At 42.4% G+C, this 6,297-nt stretch overlaps 1 non-coding gene across 1 annotated transcript; it reads right to left on the bottom strand.

The window, feature by feature from the left end:
- Nucleotides 1–5,629: 5,629 nt before the first annotated feature.
- On the bottom strand, nucleotides 5,630–5,703 carry Trnat-ugu (transfer RNA threonine (anticodon UGU)). The gene has a single exon. It is a non-coding gene; the product is annotated as a tRNA-Thr (tRNA).
- Between the last annotated feature and the right edge of the window lie 594 nt (nucleotides 5,704–6,297).

The following is a 6,297-nucleotide window of genomic DNA, read 5'->3' as shown; positions in this document are numbered from 1 at the left end:
ACACCCTCTGGCGTTATTACTATTCTGTGAAGCCCGTATCACGTTAGTATGATACTGGTTTCCGTCATTCCTGTTATTATTTGCATTGTACCGATTGTTATTACGGTCCGAACCATTATTGTTATTGCTGCCATGGTTGCGGTATGCATTATTCCCATGGTTATCGTTGTTGTGGTTGCTGTGGTACCCGTTGTTGTTACCACGGCCTCTACCACTGTCGCGATTATTGCGCCAATTGTCCTCGTCCTCCACTCTTTCCACGAAATCATTTATTGTCCTGTAATTGCTTCCTACGTAGCGTTTTGTATCATCTGGAAGCTTTTTGTAGAGTTCCCAGACTATTTCGGATTCCGTGCGGCGATCACGCAAGTATTCCAACTTGCGGATCCAGCCCTCACAAAACTCCTTCATCGAACCGCGCGAATTCGCATCGAAAAGTCTCGATACGACAAATTCGCGCCAGAGACTTTGCTGTTTTTGCTCTGACCAGTATTCAGCCAGAAACAAATTTTTAAATTCGTCAAAAGTCAGGTTCGTAATGTTGAGGTTTAAGCCCCAACGCTTGGCATCACCAGCCAACACATCAATAATCGCATTAATTTTTCTCTCATCAGTCCATGATCTGGGTAAAACTCTTTCACAATTCTTAATGAAATCCGTCGAGTGTATACCGCCTTTTTTCAAGGGGTCGTCAACAATTCCAAACTATGTGCATAAATAGGCACATAGCTCTGTTTTTCGTCAAGTTTCTTTTCTAATTCCGACACTCTCGTAATTACTTGGCAAGTGGTTGTCGCAAGCGTTTCCACTTCCCTCTTTTTCTCTTCGCAGGTATTAGCCTGCTTCGTCACTTTGGTATCTACTTCGGATGCTAAAGCCTTTAAAGTTTCCACCTTCTTTTGATCCTCTTTTTTCACTAATTGAATTTGTTCCGTCACCTTATTCTCGATGATCGGAGCAACTGATTCTCCTACACTTTTCTCGATTCTGCTAATTTCGGAATTAAAACGAGTATTTATGCTCGCAATTTCCGCCTGAACGTCTATCATTTCCTGTTTAAGATTACCGATTTCGGTATTAATTACAACAATATCTTCTTTGATTTTATCAACTTTTGTGTTAACAACTCCAACATTGTTGATAACAACGTTAATAGCTTTGTTCTGATTGTCTAGCATCCGTTCAAATTTTTCAGACTGAGCTTCTTGCTTGGCAGCCCGAGCTTCTTGCTTGGCAGCCTGAGCTTCTTGTTTGGCAGCCTGAGCTTCTTGCTTGGCAGCCTGATCTTCTTGCTTGGCCGATTGACTCTTGATTTCGTTAATCAAAACATTCAATAAATCAGTTAAATTCCCGTAAACTACCGGTTTTACTTCCGTAGCGGCTTCCTCTTTAATTGTCCCCCCATATTCGTCATCAAGGGATTCAGATTTGATTTTCACTTCCGATTCCGAAACATTTTCTAAAGTTTGGAATTCCATTTCTGCTCCTTGTTGCGCTTCGGCGGTCGCGTCTTTCATGCTAGCCGCCTGCCCCTGAACAATGGGTACCGCGGTGCGCGTTTCCCACTGTTCGACCGATTGTTCCGTATCCAAGTCTACCAAATTTTGGTAATTGTTGCCTTCACTCATTTTAATAATTTTCAATATAAATAACAAATCTCAAATCTAATTAGGATTCCTCCCACTAATATTCTCGCTGAAGTATCGACCATTTCGTATCCAGTACTTTGTTACGAGATTTGCACAATGCTAAATTCGTGTCCAGAACAACCTCAAATCTGAAGATTGTCCTGTCACACGGTCGCCACGTGTAACCTCCCCCTCACTTATCGACCTTAATGACAGTGAAAAATTAAACCGCATGTACCTATTGGAAATTTGGGAAAAAGCAGTCGTCACCGAAGTTAATCTGTCGGTAAAGAGGGAGGAAAGGGTTACATCTAAATGAAAGGAAAAATGCAAATGAAACTGGTGGAAATTAATTTTGAAAAGGGGTAAAGTTAATGAAGAAAGTAAATGTGCGGCCTTTACGTTAATAATTAACTAGCAGTAATTAGATATTTGAGATTTGGGGGAAATTATGGTCGCCAGTCCTAAGGACAATTACTATAGTAACTGAAAAAGAAAGGTAATTACACATATAATTAGCACTAGAAGCGTGGCAACTGAAGGTTGACACGTGTAGTGTGAAAACTGAAAGTTTGTCAGAAGTAATAACTTTCGCTGCACTCTGACTTAATTTAGCAAAAGAATTAATAAAACCGGAAAACTGAAAGTTAATTTAGTGACTGAAATTAATAAGAAGCTTTCTTTCTTAAGCACATCGAAATTCAGTAAAATACGGTTAGTCTTGGACTACCTCAACAATCATTTCAAAAGCTACTTGAATCTACGCAATTTAGAAATAAGAGATTTAGCTTTGAACTTGAATTAAATGATTCTGAACAATTAACAATAGTAAGATTTAGTACGTACCAAGCTGAGCTGCAGTCACAGGTAAGCTAAAATACGGTAACAAAACTCGCACTCTTAATTTGTGCTTGCGTAATCTAAATATTGTAGCCAGCTATGAATACTTAAACTGAACTTTGAAATTAAAGCAGTGAAATGGAATGATTGTACTTTAATGCTGGCATCTGAATTTCAACGACACTCGGGTTGATTTCGGAAAAGGAAGGGACCCTGCTTGGTAAAGCAATTGGGACAATGAGCAACAAAGGTTCATGCTAAGTTGCTGTAATTTTGTGATGCAACAATTTTAAAAGTTTGAAAAGCTGAGGTCTGCCATACAGTTCTAAAACTTTACGTGCTTCCAGTCTTCCTTGTTGGTTGATTGAAGGTTTGAAGCCGTCGATCGAGGATGTGGCGACAGTCACTCATTGTCGGCCGTCGCTGTTGCAGAAGCTGGATGTTGGCGCGCCTTCTTCTCGACACGGTCACCAGACGAAACGGGCTCTTGATGTGCGCCAGCTAATGCTTCCCGTCCGCGACACCATGTCAGAAACTATCATCGCAAGTCGAGCGCAATTATATGCTGCCAAACCTCGAAAGCGCGGCAACTCGCGGGAGCTTCACACCACACACCTGCTCCACTCGCTACTCCAGCCCGACTCTCCCTTGCTCTGCCCGCGCTCCACGCGGCAGAGTTAACACTACCAAAGATCCTAGACACTTTGATTCTTCACACGACCCATCGATGTAATTGTTCGATAGCAGTTTTCCCTAGTCAAGACCCAGCGTAAAAATACAAATAATATTTACGAAACAAACCAATTATACATCGACATAAGTGCATAAATATATATATACAAACAGTAAAACAATTACAATATATAAAGAGACAGAAATGTCATATCTTGAGGTAACAAAACAAGGAAAAAAAATAATAGTACAATAGATGGAAATAGGAGGATATGCATTTCCGGCGTTACAAACTGACGTTCAGACCGAAGGGAAGGACTCAAAATTGATAGGTTCGCCCCCAGAATATAAATGCAGTATACTTTCTAGACTTTGGAGTGATTGCGACTTGCCAGAGCGAATTGGTCAAATCTATCGTAGAAAAATCCTTAGGATCTAAAAATTTCTGGAGTTGCTCCTCTAAATTCTCAGGTTTCATGCGAACAGGTAAAATAATTTCATTAATTGCACAAGCAACCAAAACTAATATTCTCGTTGGGTTTCTTTACACCATGTAAAGGGCTGCTGTAAGGTGACGTGGAAGATTCGATAATTTTCCACTCTAAGATTTGTTTCAATTCGTGCCACACAGCAGGTCGTTGGGATAGTGGCACATTATAGGTTTTGTGCAAGAAAATCTGGTGAGAGTTAACTAGTGTTTTTATACATATGTGTTGATCACACCTGGTCGTTTGCTAAAGACTTGTATATACATGGATAAAACTCCACAAATTTCATTACGTTCATCATGTGTGAGAGCTGTGGTTTCTGATAACTTATTCAAATCCTCAAACTCGGCATCAGGTGCATGTGTCTGTGTGTCAAATTCATCAGTGTCCTGTATTAACTGAATCTTGTGCCCTGTACAATATTTATCGTCCTTCAGAGTCCTGGCATACAGGTTAACTGAAATTTCACTGACCTTATCCCTAAATATACATTTACATTGGGAGACGTCAATAAAGCTGTCGTTCTCGCACAATATATCTAGATCTAAAACACAATTAGTGACCAGGTTTTGGGCGACGAGGAGTGGCTATTGTACGATGCCATTACCTACATTGGCTGTCGCAAATACGTGTCTCTTAACCCTAGAAGACTTATTGCCTATGGGAGTTAAAATTTAACAGTTCTGGGCAGGATACTCTGGTACGAGTTCAAATTCACACATTTCCTTGTAAAAATTATAGGACAAGAAACTTACAGCCGCTCCTGTCTCCAAAATAATAGTATTGCGAATACCACCCACAACATCAGTAGTTGAGGCCAAAACGATTTCATTGCTCGGTGAACGTCATTTTGTGTTCTCTTGTAACATTTCATCAGACAAGTTTTCGTCATGAAACTTTTCTGGCAGATTAAAACTGTGTGCCCGACCGAGACGCGAACTCGGGACCTTTGCCTTTCGCGGGCAAGTGCTCTACCAACTGAGCTACCGAAGCACGACTCACGCCCGCTACTCACAGCTTTACTTCTGCCAGTACCTCGTCTCCTACCTTCCAAACTTTACAGAAGCTCTCCTGCGCACATTCCGCTGCAGAGTGAAAATCTCATTCTGGAAACATCCCCCAGGCTGTGGCTGAGCCATGTCTCCGCAATATCCTTTCTTTCAGGAGTGCTAGTTCTGCAAGGTTCGCAGGAGAGCTTCTGTAAAGTTTGGAAGGTAGGAGACGAGGTACTGGCAGAAGTAAAGCTGTGAGTACCGGGTGTGAGTCTTGCTTCGGTATCTCAGATGGTAGAGCACTTGCCCGCGAAAGGCAAAGGTCCCGAGTTCGAGTCTCGGTCGGGCACACAGTTTTAATCTGCCAGAAAAGTTTCATATCAGCGCACACTCCGCTGCAGAGTGAAAATCTCATTCTGGAAGTTTTCGTCATGATAATACCTTATGAATAATAATGGTTGCTGTATACAACTGTCAGGTACATCATCATTGTGCCATTCCAAAGCGGGTGTGCCAAATAATAAATTTAAATTGAAGTCGCCACCAAAATCTTCCACAGCCACGCACTGGGGCACAGTAGTGACTGTTTTTACTCTGACGTCGTCACTTTTGTGGTGGGTGGAAACACAGACGGAGGTGGAGTATCACTAGTTACTTCGATAATATTTATATTTGGGTACTGTTTATTCCAGTGTCTGAACTGTGGCGGTCGTTGGGTTTTCATGTTTTGACTCATCTCCAGGTTCATAGAAGCATTCTAGTTTTGAATTTGCGGCGGTAATTGCCACTGGCCTGTATTATTGTTTTGCTGCGGTGGTGTCGCAGTGTTTTGATACTGAGCAGGGTAGTTGTCGTTACTCCAGGTCTGTTACTGGTTTGCTGGGGATTGATAGTTATTTTTCTTTCTCTTAACGTTTTTGTTACCACTCTTATAATTATTATTACCATGAAATGAATACCCGTAGCTGTGTACAGGCGTTGATATAAAACGGGGACAGTTGAAAATATGTGCCCCGACTGGGACTCGAACCCAGGTTCTCCTGCTTACATGGCAGACGCTCTATCCATTTGAGCCACCGAGGACACCGACGACAGGGCGACTCTAGGGACATCTCCTCCACGCCTCCCGTGAGACCGACATTCGCAACTTATTGTCCCGCACTATATTCATAGTGCCCCTGCCCATCACATTACTCGCTGCTTTACCGCCGATTCCCGTAAGAGTTGGGGCACTGTTTGTGCATCCGCACAGAAGAAGATGGTCTAATGGCCGGTGATCCTTAACTAATATAAACGAGGGCAGTTCAATAAGTAATGCAACACATTTTTTTTCTCAGCCAATTTTGGTTGAAAAAACCGGAAATTTCTTGTGGAATATTTTCAAACATTCCCGCTTCGTCTCGTATAGTTTCATTGACTTCCGACAGGTGGCAGCGCTGTACGGAGCTGTTAAAATGGCGTCTGTAACGGATGTGCGTTGCAAACAACGGGCAGTGATCGAGTTTCTTTTGGCGGAAAACCAGGGCATCTCAGATATTCATAAGCGCTTGCAGAATGTCTACGGTGATCTGGCAGTGGACAAAAGCACGGTGAGTCGTTGGGCAAAGCGTGTGTCATCATCGCCGCAAGGCCAAGCAAGACTGTCTGATCTCCCGCGTGCGGGCCGGCCGTGCACAA

This window comes from Schistocerca serialis, chromosome 10 (assembly GCF_023864345.2).
Source record: "Schistocerca serialis cubense isolate TAMUIC-IGC-003099 chromosome 10, iqSchSeri2.2, whole genome shotgun sequence".
Classification (NCBI taxonomy): Eukaryota; Metazoa; Arthropoda; class Insecta; order Orthoptera; family Acrididae; genus Schistocerca; species Schistocerca serialis.
This window is presented reverse-complemented; position numbering and strand designations above follow the sequence as displayed.